This window comes from Sebastes fasciatus, chromosome 6 (genome assembly GCF_043250625.1).
Source record: "Sebastes fasciatus isolate fSebFas1 chromosome 6, fSebFas1.pri, whole genome shotgun sequence".
In the NCBI taxonomy this organism is placed as follows: domain Eukaryota; kingdom Metazoa; phylum Chordata; class Actinopteri; order Perciformes; family Sebastidae; genus Sebastes; species Sebastes fasciatus.
The window spans coordinates 23,611,369-23,629,018 of record NC_133800.1 but is presented as its reverse complement, the minus strand read 5'-3'; the positions used below and the strand labels follow the sequence as shown (position 1 = coordinate 23,629,018).

General features: G+C 41.3%; 1 protein-coding gene and 1 long non-coding RNA gene across 2 annotated transcripts in view; one reads left to right on the top strand and one right to left on the bottom strand.

Annotated features, from left to right (window-relative positions):
* The window catches only part of mvb12bb (multivesicular body subunit 12Bb), a 142,789-nt gene that overhangs the window by 106,082 nt on the left and 19,057 nt on the right, over positions 1–17,650 (bottom strand). The gene's annotated exons all lie outside the window — the stretch shown is intronic.
* Positions 1–17,650, top strand: part of LOC141769496 (uncharacterized) — a 97,938-nt gene that overhangs the window by 76,487 nt on the left and 3,801 nt on the right. The window lies entirely within an intron of this gene.

The following is a 17,650-nucleotide window of genomic DNA, read 5'->3' as shown; positions in this document are numbered from 1 at the left end:
CTATTTCCACAGTGCATCTGACACTCCCAGGACCCGTAAATCTCTTGTATTTATCATCTCCTCTTGTACCTCTCCCCCCTGACTGCCTTCCTTACACAACTGTCCTTCAGTGTCAGCTGTTAGCTGGATTTCACTGTTTGTCCGGTGAAATACAGAGACACGTGTTTCCTTCCCAGCACTTTTCCAACTTGCCTAAATTTACTTGTTCTGATTTGACCTGGATCCAAGCCATGCATAATACCCTTTTCCATTTAAATCTCACCGTAATGAATAAAGTAACAGTGTGTACTAATTAATTAAAATGGAAGTATTAAGATTGGAAAGCTATAACAAATTATCCCATTGCATTTCTACAGCAGGTTATTTTTGTGATGGCTAGTGTGACTTCACTGGGGTGTGCAGGCTCGCTGAGCAGAGGGAGTGACCGTTAATGAATGTAGCTTAGGGGATTAATGAGAAGAAGCAGGGGACGTGTCATGGAGAAGTGTTCTGGCATCATGACGACGACACCGCAGCCCCCATCCTCGTCTCCACTTACAGTGATTACATGTGAGCCCCTGTCATGTGCTATAAGTGGTTTTATGAAATTGTATTAAATGCCATTGTTTATGCCTCACTTTTCACTTCCTCATTGGTCTTCCACTCTTATTTTGTTGCCTGCCCTTAACACGCTTCATTTGAGTCTCACTTCAGGTTTCATCATCAAGGCGTTAGCATGTTAAGTCAAATTAACCAATTTTTCCTCATGCCAGATTTGTGGAACCTCGCTTTTTTTTAAGCCCACTGAATCCTTTTGCTTGTGGATGATTCATTTGTACGGTTCTCTATCAGTAACAACAGCAGAGAATAACTAGCCTTAACCTCATTTGCTGAAGCAGGTGGATTTACCACAGCGAAAACTTGCACTAATAAAAGTTTCTGTTCATTTAAGCCTGCAGAACAATCCAATTGTTGGCTCGGCGGTGACAAGCTTTAGAGCTGAGAGAGAATGAGGACTTAACACCAATATTTCTTAATGTGTGGCTCAAGACAGCCACAGTGGTGGGCTGACAAAAGTTAAATCAAATGCATATTAGACCCAAATCAAACAAACATTTATAGCTCAACTCCGTCACAGGTCTGACCAACTACTGTTTAATTTTACATCAGAAAATGCTTGATCAAAATGCACTTTTTATGTTAAATGTCTAAATGCAATCTATGAAAAAGCAAAAACAATGGTAAAAATGCTTAGAAAATCCACCATTATTTGCACATTATACATCTATCTTTAAAATATGTTACCTGATGATGAAAAAACATCTAATGAATGTAATCTGGTCCAACAATAAATGTCTGAAAAAGTGATGCCACTTAAAACAACTGGTATAGTGATGAGCAGCAAATTATCACCAAACTACTGCAGACTCCCTCGGCTCTATGGAGCGTTATAGCATCTTTCAGCTCATTTTTTTATTTCAGCCCGAAACTAAAACAATTTTTTTAAGTGAAAATACTTTTTGCCACCGGTCAGCGGCAAATTACAGACAGCTAAAGTTAGCAACTAGCTAGTGAACATCAACGGCTAAAAAGTCTGATAGTTTCCTCGCTACGCTTTTTTTCTGATGCCCCCAAGTGGCAAAATAATCCGTTATTGCAGGTCTAAGGAGTTCTTAATAATTTTCAAGTAGCCACACATCTGATTGATTGTGTGCAACAACAAAAAATGAATAGCTCATATTTACTGAACTCTGAGTTTGTATTAAAGGTACAGTGTGTAGGATTTGGCGGCATCTAGTGGTGTGGTTGATTGCTGCTCACTCATCCCTTTCCAATAACGCTGTTCGCCTCGCTCAGAGGCCATTCTTACCATAATAACACTACTTTAGGAGCAAAGGAAGTCAGATGGCGGCTGGCGGTACCATGGTTTTGTACTGTGCGGCTCACGTTACCGCAGTTTCACAAGCATGTTAGAGAACTAAGGTGGCCTTCAGGTAACGTAAAAACACAAAAGTCTCTCTCTAGAGCCAGAGTTTGGTTTGAGCAACATGGTGGACTCTGTGAAGAGGACCCGCTCCCTGTGTAGATATGAAGGGCTCATTCTAACCTAACAAAAACATTGTTATTTTCAGGTGATTACACGCAAATGAAAACATAGTTATGAATATTATATTCCATTTCTGCAAATAGATCCTCCAAAATGTTACACAGTGTTCCTTTAACAGCAGGGTTGCAGTGTTTACATCTGTTTCTTAAACATTTTTCACTCACTATCTTCCCTTCTCTGTGTAACATATAGACACAAAGAGAGAGAGAGAGGGAGAGGGAGAGCAGCACACTAGACAGACGGGCTGCCTCCCCCAGCATGGCTATAATAACCTCCTGGTGTTGGAGCAGACTCTCTGAGAGATATCCTTGAGCCTCACCTCCATCTCTCTAACAGGTCACGCCGAGATCCAGGAGATAGTGAGCTATAGTTAAGGTCCAGATCTGCTATCTAGACTTGAATGATGGAGGAAACCATGTGGCGACATGTTTATTGTCACCCAGATGGTCCACAATGCAGTGGCTTGGCGAGCCACATCCGTCCCTAATATAATTCATGGGGTGGCACCATTGTGGGGTGACTGATAAGGCCTTCACTTTGCCCTGCACTGGTCACTTGTCTCAAGGAGACTCCAAAGAAACTTCACTCTGTACAAATGGTGGCCAAAATATCTAATCCCACCAAGGGTCGCACTTTAGTGCTAAAACTCGTAGCGAGGTTACCGGGCTGAGAAAGGCCATTTATAATAGGAGAATTCTCTCTTTGCCATTTGGCTCCTTGGAAGAATTCTTATTTACAGAAGAAAGGCAATTCCTTGTGAGAAAACAGTGCAGGAAATGTAGAGTGGATGAGAGAGACTAGAATAACTCAAGCCCACCCAGAGTGGGACTCATAGGCAGTCGTGGCTGTCCACACAAAATTAGGCCCCCAGAGTCTTTCGCCTTGGCATGTCAAAACATTTTGGCACCTTCAACTTAAAGAATTTCACTCCACGGTAAAAAGCTGAGAAAATGTTATTCTTACAAATGATTTAATTGTGGTGCGTTTGGTGACATTTTGATAGCGAAGGACACCATCAAACACGCATTTCAGCGGGGAAGGTTAAATGGAACCAAATGCACAGAGGAGAGCCGTGTGGTCACTGATGAGTAAGATCAGAGGAGATCAGCTCGGTGCTGCGGTGACTCCTCAAATCTGTTTCCCATCAAACCGTCGGGGTTCAGATTCTCCAGAGACATTTTCTCTGACAAGGAAAACGTGTATAACTGCATAAAGATATTTAGAAAATCTGGTCACCATCATGGTGTGTTATCATTCTGTGACATGACTAAAAAAACATGTTACTTCCCATCTCACAGACCTATACACTAAAAACACAATCATCAATACCTTGAAAATGGTATAAATTAATTTCTTCTGCACATGAAAGATGATGGGAATAAAATTAACACTGTCTTTTATTGAAAAACATTCACTGCAAATTGCAGCTTTCTGTTCAAAAATAAGAAAATTGATGCGTGAACCTGTACATTTTTTTTTCATGCAATTTTCTCATAATCACGTGGAATTTTTAAATAATTAATTCACAGTGTAATTATTTAGTTAATTTGACTATAGTCCTTCCCCTTCCGGGGGACCACCATGGGACCTTATTTTGGAATAAATATGAACGGTAGTCAACGGCGAGACACAAATATTTGTATTATCCCGTTTGAATTGCGCAATGAATCACATATATGATGTTTGTCAATTTAAAAGATAATTTTGCAAGTCAAGAAAGTCACAGTTTGTCGTAGTATTAGTATCAGTATCAGTATCAGTATTTAGTTTTTGTGTGAAACCGCCTAGTGAACTACATCTCTCGTCTCGCGCACAATATACGTCACCAACACTAGCTAGCTAGCTAACTTAGCTATAAGCACGCACAAATGAAACCTTGTCTTACCTGATATGTTTTATCGAGCGACTCCTGGTCTTTTTATCAGCCGGGAAGAGAAAGAACGAGCAAGACCCGTTGTTCGTGTGAGTACATCCCAGTACGAAACTCACAGGCATCGTAGCTTCAGCGAGAGAAATGTGACTTACGCAACTTCTGGGTGTGTAGTCTTTTTAATTACATATTTCACAGTCTTATTCTTCAACAGTTTTACAACAAACTGCGACTTTCCTGAGTTGCAGAATTATGTTTTAAATTGACAAACATCATATGTGTGATTCAGGGCGCATTTCAAACGGGATCAAAAATTATTTGTCTCTTGCCGTTGACTACCGAAATAATTTTTTTCTGAAAGCTCACATGGTGGTCCACCGGAAAGGGGCGGGACTTCACCTCTATTATGCGATCACGTGTAGGTTCAGCTATAGGTATCTTTAAGTTCAAGAGTATGTCTCTAAGTATAGATTCAAGAACATATTAGTAGGTAGAGGTCAACATATCCTCATAAAATGTTTTTTTTTCACATATCCATCCATCGGGTTTTGTTGCTCTTACGTACGTGGATTAAATACGCATTGATTTCGTGGCATACATATTAATTACAGTGCATTACATTCCGTAGCTATGAATTGTGTATGAGAACAGCTTGTAGAGGTATATTGTATGTATGGCTTAGGTAAACAGACATTGTGAGTCTGTATCCATGAAGCCCTTCACAGCCATCTCCCATATTTTACCTGATAAATATTAATATTCTCCTTGTCTTTTGTTATCACCTTTTCTCCCCTTCAGCATCACCTAAGCTACTGCTGCGTTAACAAAACACACTAACACAACAGCAAACACACCGAGCGACCTGGAAAATAGAAACACCTGTTATGATGCAACACAGTGCAATACAGAAGTCCTGACATGAATACTTCCCTACTTTAATTGTTTGTGTATTTACTCAACTTTATGGTACAATCTGGGGCTGTATTTTATGATGTAGTTTTACTTCATATCGAAATATATGTTTTTAATTTTACTTACACAGATGGAGGAACAAAAGGTTCTAGTACTGCTGGGTTGTCGGAGGTCAATAAAGGACAACAGTGCAAATTTGCATGCCAAACTTCATCAATGTTGAGCTCAATGTGAAAAAAATTGTTCACTTGCAAATCCATAGACTCTGACAACTCCATTCCAACTAATTGAGTTTGGTGTGAAACATAATAGGTGGTGTTAATAGGACCTTACACCTTGCACTCCTTTTGGTATGAAGTGGTGCTTAGAATTGAAATCTATGCATTGTAATTGCATTCAGACTGTGTCATTAATGAGTATGTAAACAAACTAATAGGTACAAATAATTTATGAAAGGTCACGGTTACCAAACAAAAAGACACAACAGGAACTGCTATATCCAGCTGCCCACGTCTTTATATGCAGTGCAAGTGTAAATACAAAGAGCCAGAGGACGATACATTTACAGAAAACAAAAACTGTGTTCACGCACTAAAAATTCAAAAGGCATTTCATAAGTGGACGTCCAATCTACATCATCAGCTGGGGCTTATTTTTCAGCAAGACCAATAGTTGGAGTTCTGCCTATCGAAGCAGCATCTTTATTCGGATGGAAAATGAATCCTCAAGGAACATGGCCAGGCGCTTTATTGTGTATGCAGTGTGTGGCCAGGTTCAAATTGGCAATCAATTATCCAATTAAGACTGACAGAAATGCACATCAGGAATTCCAGCCCATCAGTCCAAGCTTCTGATTGGAACACGATTAGAGGGACTTAATTAAACCCTAGGTGCTGGGTGTTTAAACATCATTTGTGCGGCGTCGGAGGGCTTGGAAAATATAAATCTGGATTCTGGATTCTCCACGCTTATCCCAGATACGGCACAGTAAAGACGTGGAAAAAATGTCCCTTTGACTCCATCCCATATGTGACCATGTTCTTTATTCAGAGAGGTGCAAGGAGCATGGAATTGTAAAATTAAAATACATGCCCTTGGGAAGATCAGAAGAAAGAGGTAAATATTTTGTGAAAATTGCACAGTACAATGCAATAACAATAGCCACCATGATATTGTGCCACATTAGTCTTAAAACCATTCCCACGGTTTAGCGGGCTCTGAATAATTCAAGGACATACCATACTATGGAGAGCCGTATAAGTGTGATGTGTAGAATGAAATGCAGCTTGCTTCTGAGATTCTTAGTGGTATTTTCTTACTTGCCCAACCTCTCCTTCTCCTGTGTGGTTGTTTAGTGCCTGTATTGATTTCTGAGCTGTTTCTTCCTCCTATGTCAGACAGTGTGAAATGGAAGGCACTGCATTTTAATATTGGGTTGTGAATTAATCATTTTTTCCTGATAGCAAAGCTCAGCTCTGTCCCTGTAGGAGAACACCTTATCACAGCAAATAGGATTCAAAGGGAGAGGAGCAGTATAATCCACAGCTAATTGGATGAAATGGCTGTGCTTTCTCCCTCCTTCCAGGGGCTAGCGTCCATGCAGCCCCCTCCACAGGGATCTTGGAGCCACCGAAGAGGTTATTACAGTTTGTCCTTAGGGAGCATTAATACCTTAGCCCTTGTTCAGACATGCAAATAATCTAATTCAAGGTCTAGCTAATTAACAACTTAGCTACAGTAAAGATAAAGAGGCTCAATAATAAGCCCGAGCTTTTTGTAGGAGGGCAATGTACCACCTACCTCAGATACACCAATGTCACAAAAACAGGAGGTGCACTTGGAAATTAGCAAACAACCTTGTATTGTAATGAAAAAGAGAGCTTTAAGCGAAATGGAGAACAATTACCATGAAAGGCTGATGTGAAACTGGTCACTTGAGGGACTGTATGGAAATCATTAAGGGAGGGTAGTCTACATTTTTTTAGAGGGTGGGGGGAGGGTCACTGATTGAACGTTATCTCTCCAGAGAGCACGTCATTTGTCACTATCTTTTAGCAGCGTCCACCTTCACTTTATTCTGCATCTTAACAGAAAGCAGAACTACACTAGGCTTGCCGCAGTAGTCAGTGTTAAGGTCTTTGCACACCAAGTCCGTATTTTTTGTGCGAAATTGTCGCACGTTTTTAAAAAAATATGACGATCATGTTTACACACTTTCTTCCGTCATTGCGTTTTTCCGCATCCGTCAAAAGGCAAAAGAGGGTTGTTTGACCACTCGGAGCCACCGTCCGTGCAAACGTCATCATCCAAAAGGACATGATAAATATTCACTTCGTCTCCCAGCACAAAGCACACTACGATAAAGAAATAAAAGAAGACAGAGATGTTGAATTGAAAGATAGACTGTGGCAGGCGATTTCAGAACTGCTTGGAATCGGGGATGATTGCAAAACAAAGGATGTACGAAAGATAAGACAGTAGTGATTTAGTTCTAGGCAGCTAAACGATAGCTTCTTGCTAATATCATTCATTCACTAGCCCCATTTGGGACTGGTGCTATCCATTGCACCCACGTAATTAATTCAGTTTTGTCTTGTAATGCAAATTTTCGCAACGAATAGAACAATAAAATGCATCGGATTCAGTGTGCAAGGTTTCTGTATGTAACATTTTTATCGAATAATGGATTCAAAAAACGCATATGAAAAATACAGACTTGGTATGCAAAGACATTTACCGGCGTTACACGGAGTTCTTGCATACACAATAACATTACTTGCCCACCGACCCCACCATCGTTTTTTTTTTTTAGAGAAATAATACCCATTTAGTTCATTTTTGCGTAAAGGCGCCCACGTTCATCAAATTAAAAAAAAATCTTTATTTGTAAAATACTAAGCGTGTTATCAATACATAGTCAGACGATGGACGCTACAATTATGAACTGAAAGTGTCTGCTCAGTACGGAGTCTCAGCACAGAGTAGCAGGAGTTTACAAACTTATCATGAGACTAGAGAGTTGACAAACAAGACGATGGCGGAGGATTTGGTGTCAAAGGAGCGGTCACAGCCGGTGCCAGTTAGGAATCTACGGCCCCGCGGCAAAAGCTTGACCCGAGAGGCCAGACACACAACCATCTGTGTTTAATATCAAAGTAAGCACTCTACATATATTGAGCGTCATCTTTTCTTGTAAAATGTCCGGTGTAATCGGTAACTGGGAAAATTTCCTCACCGTGACATCCCTAAACTACAGTAAAGTAATATGCTTCAAAAAACTTCAGTTAACAGGAAGCGTCATATTGTTACGCTTACCATCATTTTGGCAAGTGCTGGTTCCACTTTTATTGTGTAATATATTTTCCATTAACATTCATACTATAAATAGGAGTACACAATATTACCTTCAATGAATTGAACTAATTAATAGTGTTTAAGCCCAATCATTTTCGTACAATCCCTAACAACAGAAAGTGCATTTTCTTTTGTGATAGCTGCTGCAATTTGAATTTGATTTTTGAACCTCTGCTGTTAACCCCTGGGATTCATGTGCTCACAATATGTAAAGTGTGATGTTTTCAGCCAGTGATTAGATGGATATGTCAAAATTTTTTTGACACGAAGCATGCTTAAGTCTAATAAGAGTTTCTCCTTGAGTGCTCATGCAGTCTACTATGGGCACTTATTTGAATAGCCTCTGTAGGCTGTTGTCTCATAACAGGCAGCAGAAAAATGGAACATGTTTTAAGGCATCTCTGGCTTTTCCAGGGTAAAATGTTAATCCAGCTTTAGCAAGGTTACATGGTCAAGGTTGCCAAATTACCAACAAGCACTAATCACCCCTGCCTTGGAGCGAGTCTGGCTCAGAAGCAAACACTGTGGAACATTGCTCCCAGCCCCCGCTGAAATGCCTCACCACACTCACAGCCACACTGCCTCTCCTGTGTGTGAAATTGTGATTTACAACATCAATTTACATCTGCCAATACCAAATAACTTTTCCTTAAATACATGAAGTTTCTGCTCCAAGGGGTCTGTGTTCTCCCTCTAAAAGTATAAGTGTGTACTATATATCAGACTTAAACAAACATGAAGATCACTGACCTTTAGAAATTACAACATGGCCATCAAGACAGGATCAGCATCAATTAAGACTGAGAGATTTCAGACTGGATTTGTACATATCTGTTAATTTGTTTATATTCTTTTTAAATTGAGCATGAAAAAAATGTAAAAATGTTCTCGACCAGAATAAAAGGATTGACATTTAGTAAATAAAAAGTATTATGACTTTACTACCAACCATATATTCTGAGTTTCTAATGCGCATAATATACATATGTGTAGGTACATGTGTTTTTGGACGCACAAGTGTGTGTTTATGTGTGTGCATGTGTGCGTGTGCATGTGCAACATTAAGTCGTTCTCTTCTCATCCGTGGGATAACCATAAGGAAGGTGTTATAATGACCACTTACGCTCACCCTCTAGCAATGTTCCTAACGACTGATGAGGTTTGTAATTTGTTCAATATGTTGTTAAGTAACAGCGAAAAGGCAAACCTGGACTCACCTAACCTGCTCATTGTTACAGTTATGGCTGGTATTTTACATTTCTCTTATTGTCAAAAAAATCCCATGAAAAGTGAGTTGATCATGCTAATAAGTGTGCCTGTGTAGTCAAAACCTGATAAATCGGATTGCTGCGTGCAACATATCTCAATTGCTGTCCTAAAACACATCAATGAGCCAATGAGGAAACAATAGTATATTTTGAGTCAATCCTGCTGTAAATATTCACTAGTCCCAAATGTGTATTAATCCGAGGTTGAAAATATTCCCCCAAAAATTCACTATTTACTCCTGTTGGAGGAACATTTGCTAAAAACTACAATGCCCAGCTGTTTGAGGAAATTAGATAACCTTTTATAAAAATGAAACTATATATTTCAAGATTCAAGATTCAAGATTCAAGATGTTTATTGTCACGCCGGTTGTACAGGTACAAACGTGTGAAATACTTTTCGCTAGGAAGCTCCATTAAATAATAAATTATATTACATTTACATTACAATTATAAAAGGAAATACTTTATACAAGGGCATATTAAGAACATATGTATTAACAATATATACAGTATATACAGTATAAGAAATATTTTTGTGTAAGAATGTGTCAAATTAATTATAGATTTAAAAGTCTGATGGCCTGGGGGAAAAAACTGTTCCTCAGTCTGCTGGTGAGAGTCCTGGGGGTCCTGTATCTTCTACCAGAGGGCAGGAGGGAGAACAGGCTGTTGTGGGGGTGTGTCGTGTCCTTAATGACCCTCAGGGACTTCCTGAGGCACCGCTGGGTGTAAAGCTCCTGCAGGCTGGGCAGCTCGCACCCGGTGATGTGTTGGGCCGAGCGCACCACCCTTTCCAGCGCCTTACGTTCCACGTTGGTGCAGCTGCCGAACCAGGTGGTGAAGCAGCCTGTCAGGAGGCTCTCTATGGTGCCCCGGTAGAAGTCCCTGAGGATTTGCGGTTTCAGTCTGAAAGTCTTGAGTCGCCTCAGAGCGTACAGTCTCTGCTGGGTCTTCCTGACTACAGCGGTGGTGTGGGTGGCCCATGTCAAGTCCTTATGGATGTTGACACCCAGGTATTTAAAGGTGTCCACCCTCTCCACCGCTGTGCCGCTGATGGTGACTGGGGGGTGAGTGCAACCCCCCCTCCTGTAATCCACGATGACCTCCTTGGTCTTTGAGATGTTCAGGGAGAGGTGGTTGTTCTGACACCACTGTTCCAGGGTGGTCACCTCCTCCCTGTAAGCCATCTCGTCGCCATGGGAGATCAACCCCACAACTGCTGTGTCGTCCGCAAACTTCACGATGGTGTTTGAAGCTCTTGTTGCCACACAGTCGTGGGTGTAGAGGGAGTACAGGAGGGGGCTGAGAACACAGCCCTGAGGCGCTCCTGTGCTTAGAGTCAGTGAAGTCGAGGTGAGGTTGTTGATTCTCACCACCTGGGGGCGTCCCGTCAGAAAGTCCAGGATCCAGTCACACAGTGGTGTGTTCAGGCCCAGATCCTTGAGCTTACTGACGAGCCTGGAGGGCACTATGGTGTTGAACGCTGAGCTGTAATCCACGAACAGCATCCTCACATAGGTGTCCCTTCCTTCCAGGTGGGAGAGGGCGGTGTGTAGTACATGGGCGATGGCGTCCTCTGTGCCTCTGTTTGGGCGGTATGCAAATTGTAGGGGGTCGAGTGTAAGGGGAAGCATGGGGCAGATGAGGGATTTAACCAGTTTCTCAAAACACTTGCTGATTATGGGGGTGAGGGCTATGGGGCGCCAGTCGTTTAAGCTGGTTACTTTTTGTTGTTTGGGGATGGGGATGATGGTGGTGGATTTGAAGCAGGTGGGGACAGTCCGGAGAAATAGTGACAGGTTGAAAATTGTTGTGAAAACCCCCGCCAACTGGTGTGCGCAGGACACCTTTTTAAGGTTTACATCTTCAGTAGGAACCAATGGTCTTGGTGCTGAGTTGCTGAGTGCTATAGACAAGGTAGGGAAGTCAAAAAGTATTGAGAGATGAACTAATGCATTGTTGTTTTTTTTGGTCTTTTCATGGAATTTGGTGACAACAACAAATATGGGATGTATATATATATATAAATTATGCGGCCATGAGCTAACCAGTGGGACACACTCACATGCAAAAACATGCACTAAAAAGCTGGCAAGGAGAAGTTCGGATTACAACACAAACAGTGGGAGAGTGACTTCATTCTCTGCTCAAGTAGACATTACTCCTCTATATCTTTACATAGACAATAGTTGTTTGATGCTAAATCAATGCTCCGAATATCGTATAGAAAACCTTTAAGAACCTACTGGTCATGACGATACAGTATAATCTTACAGCTTTACTAATGTTCAAGGTGAAGATGAAACAGTGAGATCATAATTTTTGTATAAAAGTAAAAGTTATTCTCTACACACAAACAAATGGCTGATTTCAAAATTCTGACAGTCATCAGTTGTTATCATGAGATAATTTACAGACAAGGCGATATACATAATCTGCACATAATATGCATACTATATTGTGCTTAGTAGTATGTCTATTAGTTGCTCTTATTAAAAAATATATTATTACAAAGGGTTAATGAAAGTATAGCATAAAATATGGTATAGCAAGTGTTAGAGTCCAATCACTCTTTTTAATAGCTTTGTAGCGGCCAGAAAATCAAGTATTCATGAAGATTGAGGAAGATGATCCAGTGAACTTCAATTTAATTGGTGCAAATTAAAACAATCCATCTTTTGCAGCTGTCTATCTATCTGCTATCACCACTTCATTGCTCGTCTTGCACCTTGATTACAATTATCTTTTAATAGCAAAACTTGTCAGCAATTTCTCTCCCTTCTGATTTACGTCCCGGCCCAACACAGCGTTGTTCCCCTCATATTATTCATGTTTTAGTGTAATGCGGAGTAAGCCTCCACTGGGCAGACGCAAGATGTATTGACACCATCACCTCATATCTGCTGGGTGCTATGACATATGGCAAACTGTCTCTCTGCAGTACGGGCTGCAATCCTTCCCCCATTCATACAAAAAGAGCATGTTTGCATGCCTGGGGTTTGGTCCCTGTAGACTAGGCTCAGAGTGAAGTACATCAATGGATTACAAAATAAATGCATATGCAGACACTATTTTTTTTGCAGTGTCCAATAATGGTTCCAGGCAATTAGAGCGAAAGATGACACCCTGACTTTTAATTTGGGACAAAGTGATCTCTCTCTCTCTCTCTCCTCTTTCCTCCTCCCCTGCCTCTCACCTGATATGCTGAGCTAAGGCTTTCCAAAGATACATAGCTGTAGTCTTATTTTATCATAAAATGGGATCTTGCCATTTCCTCGCAATCACTGGAAGTTGAAAAGCTCGTCTTAAGTGACTTAAGATTTCATAGATGACACCGGTGGCGGTGCTTTGGGAATGGAAGGCATCAATAGCTGTTGAGCTAAGCAGAACATGTTTGCAAGATCCAAGCAAAACAGCAACTGAAAATGCGATCAAACACTGCGAGGAGGTGAGAACAAAAGCTCTTTTGTATTCAGTGTACGCCGCTGACTCTCTGAAGCCAAACTATGTTCTAACTTTTGGAAATCACACCTAAGTATTCCTCTGCAATAGTCTGTAATTTCCATGTGAGGCCAAGAGCGAGTGTCAGAACAGCCTTTATTAGAAAAAAGAATGACATTTTGTCTAAATCTTCCTTCCAAAGTATCAGCAGCAGACTCATTGTTGCGGCAATAAAATACATCCAAGTCAAGAGTTTCAGCATTTGAAATTGCTGGACATTACATCAAATGAGCCATGCATGGGCAATAATCAACAGAGAGATGGAGGGAAAACAGAGCAAATATTCATACTTCATAAAACTGCATATCAAGATATGTGATCAATGGGAGAAAAGCCTTTGCTCTCTAGTATTTTATTGCCAATAATTATTCACTTACAAGGCATTGTAGATCCATTACGCCCTTACAATTCCTTATAAACCCGACAATTAAAAAAGGCACTTTAGGAAGGTAAAATAGGTGAAAAATGAGAATACAAATGTACAATTGACAATGTTTTTTTTTGTTGGGAATCTCCAGTGGTGAATGTAAGTGTTCCCCTTGCTTATAAAAAAAAGAGAAGGAAAAATCTGTTGGTGCTTTAGGGAATTGTTCGGCCATTTCCACTGTGCCCCAAATAAACTTGGATGTTCTCCATCCATCAGGTGACTACATGGAGAGCTGACCTGTCATAAATTCACTCTGTGGGGATGATGACAGGGCTGGAGCCAATCTTCATGAAAGAATAAAAAAAATGGCACTAGGTTCCCATCCCCCTGCTCCCTGAGCCCCCTTCCAACCCCAACTCACCCTTTACCCTCAGTACTGGAGCACCCTCGCTCCCTATCTTCCTGCCTATCTCTCTCTCTCTCTGCACTTACCAGGCTTTCTCTCTCTCTCTCTCTCTCTCTCTCTCTCTCTCTCTCTCTCTCTCTCTCTCTCTCTCTCACCCCCTTTTCTCTCCATGGGTAAGCAGGTAATCATGAGCTGTCACAGAAAGGTGACCCATTAATGTGATGGATACGGTGTGAAAAACAAATGGTGTGAAACGTGTGGATTGCTGTCCTTACTGCACCTTGGCCTTTTGTTCTGTCATATCAATATCCACACAGGGCCTCATTACACCGCTGCACTACACAATGAGTGGAGCGCCAGGGTCAAGACTGCGCCACGCTCCCTTTGACTGGCTCCGACTGGGCTTTTCAGCTCAACCTCACCCCAAAGGACTCCCAGGTAAACAGGAAGAGGGGCAGCCTCTGGAGCCAGAGACAGCGCACATCATCCCAGGCTAAATAAGCAACCCCCCCACACCAGCAGTCCTGTATCCATCAGGGGGCCCTGACTCTGCTGCCTACATATGTCTGCAGACAATGCTGACAATAATTACACGGAGAAATCATTGAGTGTCAGTTGATGCATGGACTGGTCTTTTTGTCCACTTTAGGTTTATTTTGTCCTGCAGCGTTGGTCTTGGGAGCTTGGACATCACGTGTATGTCTAAAAAGCTCCAAGCTATTTTTACGTTATGTCTACAAAAAGGTCTATTTATTAAACACATGCTGGTGGTGTCGATGTTTCACATATTTTCTTTGTTGTTTTTTTCTGCAAACTTTCAGGCTCCCCGGCTATAGATCACATTTTTCCCCCCAGACAATGGCAGGTCACATAGTGATAATTGAAACTCTACATTGCCAGACTGTGTGTGAACAGCAGCAAAAGAATCAATAAGTTGGACTTATATGAATGTGTATGGACTCCTAAATTGCTTCAGGCATACTGTAAGATGGGCACTTAGATTTTCAAAGAGCCATACTGCCAGTCAAGGTCAGGAGGGGAGGCGGTGAGGAGCTACTGTATCACAGTCCTGGCCCAACCCTGCACTGTCCATTACACTTCCCCGCTGGATGGTCAAGCACTTATTAAAGACCGAGGCTAATTCCACTGCCAGGACCTGTGATCCACAAAGTAACAGCTAATCGCCAATTAAGAAATATTATGGATTACAATCAATTGATTTTATGTGCTGGATATAGACGTGTGGGCCCCGGAGAATTGAGCCTGAATCTGAGAAGAGTTTCTGTGTGCTAGAATCTCATAATAAAGAAAAAGGTAAATATATATATATATAATGGCAGAAGCTGTGAATGGCTTTGGTTCCTCGTCTTCAGGTACACAGTAGAGGTGAAATACACTGCTGCGGTCTCCACATGTAAGCCCGTACAAGAGATGTCGATACACCCTCCGTGTTCCCCCTGAGGTCTACAGTGGTGGTCTAGTGGACACCTCGGATGAAACGCTGGAGACTCTATTAAGGACAGTGGTTACGGGCCACAGACTAATCTAGTATGACAAACTGGAGGTGTCCTGTTATTTCCAGACCCGGTGATGAATCGAGGGCTGTAGTCCCCCATGCTGTCATGTCAGAGTGGAGCTGAAACAGATTGAGAGGGAGCCGACAGCAGATTGATGTTGCAGGTTTCTTCCCTCTCCTCTAAAACACACAGAATCAGTCCATTAGCCCTCCTCCCATTTGCCTATCATTTTACACAGGCAGCTGCCCCCACATTCAAACCTGAGACTCACCTGGGGGCTGAACACATAGAGCAGACCGGTGATGTCTTTAGCTTCCCTAGTTTGCTATATATTATACGCAGTCTTTTTTTTTTTTTTACATTTTACAAATATTTCTTAAATAATAATTACAATATTTTACATAAAATCATGTATTTGTAGCCTATACTGCATCTGTGATCTTTTGTTAGCTAGATCTTCCACATGAAATAACCTCTGCTTCATGGGAGGAGATGAAAAGACAAGAAGAATGTATAGTTGCTAGCATAGCAGTAGCCAGAATGGCGGCATACACAATAAAAGAAGACTGTAATCTAGAGAAACGTCAAACTTTAAAGTAACAGTTTGACATTTTCCTGAAATGTAGTTGAGAAGGTTGATACCATTGACTGTTAATTATGAATCTACCACCAGCAGCCGTTTAGCTTGGTTCAGAGAGTGGGCCTATCCAAGAAGTAGTGGTGGTTTTACATAACCCCCTATAAAACCACAAAGTGTAGTTTTTACAGTTGGTGCTCAGAGGTGGATTTTGTTACCCAAAGGTAACAAAAGCCAGAGCTAGGCTAGCTGTTTCCTACGATGGCCGACAGGGGCAAACGTGCTACAACAGCCAAAACCATTTCCATTAGGAGAAAAAAACATATACAAAAATCCAAAACAAATACAACAACGAAAAGGTCCTGCAAATGAAAAAAAAAACATGCTGCAGAAAGCCAAAACAAATACATTGACAGGCTGCAAATACAGAAACAATGCAAAGACAAAAAAACACAAACGCCGAAAACAAATGCGACAGAAAAACGCTGCATATCCAGTCAACACAACACAAGTTCTCCAGGCCTCTAGGGGGATCGCCACGTGGAACAGCTTGATTTTCAACCCGCGAGAGAGCGAGACCAGATGAGAATGTTTGATTTGAAGTGGAGTAAAGAGGCGACATAAAAAGATATGCATTAGTTTTTTACATTTGGCCTTAGTATATTACAATATTCGAAACAAGCAACAGATTTACGTAGCTAGCGTTAGCTCTAATATAATATTGTAAAAGACAAAAGACAAACGTAAAAAGAATACGTACCTTTTTATGTCGACTCTTAGCTCCACTTTTTACTTCATAAACAAACACACTCTCGTCTGGCCTCTCTCTCAATCTTCTCATCTTCTCTCTCAAAAAAAATGCATTTCCAAATATGTCAATATTCCACTAACAGAAAAATACAAAACAATGTCAGCCATATCTTTAATTGAAGGTTTCATTTCCACTTTAATGTCGCCATGAAGAACACTATCAAAGTCCTAACATTTCCTGTAATGCTTTACAATGCCACAGCATTTTATATCATTCAATTCAAATGGTGTATGCATGCTACATTTTAAAATAGGGTTCATGTAATCAACTGTATGTCCTGTGCAACCATTGAGCATCCAACTCTGAAAATGTTAGGAGGCTATAATTCAGAATTATTTACACTGATAATAGAAGGAATCTTCAGCCAGAGGTTAACTATGGCTATCGTTAATGGAGGAATGAAGACAATGACAGTGCTCCATAGTGGGTCCTGGTGAGCCTATCAGTACCCCCCCCACTCCTCACCCCCCTCTCCCTGCGATGACCGCATCCCCACTGTAATGTACCTGTGTGTGTGAAGGACATCCCGACCGGCAGGGCTATCACAGACACAATCTCACAGCACTTTAATAACTTTGAGAGCGGTCAGCGCCCTGCGCTTTAATAACACTCCCTGTCAGCTCACCCCACACTGCGCAAAATTGTCTCGTTGGAATTCTTTATGGTGGAGGCCAAAGAACTCTGGTGATGGGGATGGAATATAGCCACGATCAACCCGCTTCTACCTCTAAATGGCTTTCCGAGAGTACGTTTTTATCTCTGGCTCAAAACAAACAGGGGAGAGGACAGGCACTTGCTTTATGACGCAGCAATAAGCTTTTAAAATCAGCACTGTCATCTTTGGAAAAAAAAAAATGTGGGTGTTTTCGTTGAGCTCACCTTAAGTTCACTCACTCATATGATAAAAATGTCAGAGCTGGCATAGCTGTTGAATCCACACAGATGCACACTGAAGAATTTTCGTACAATTTTCCTACA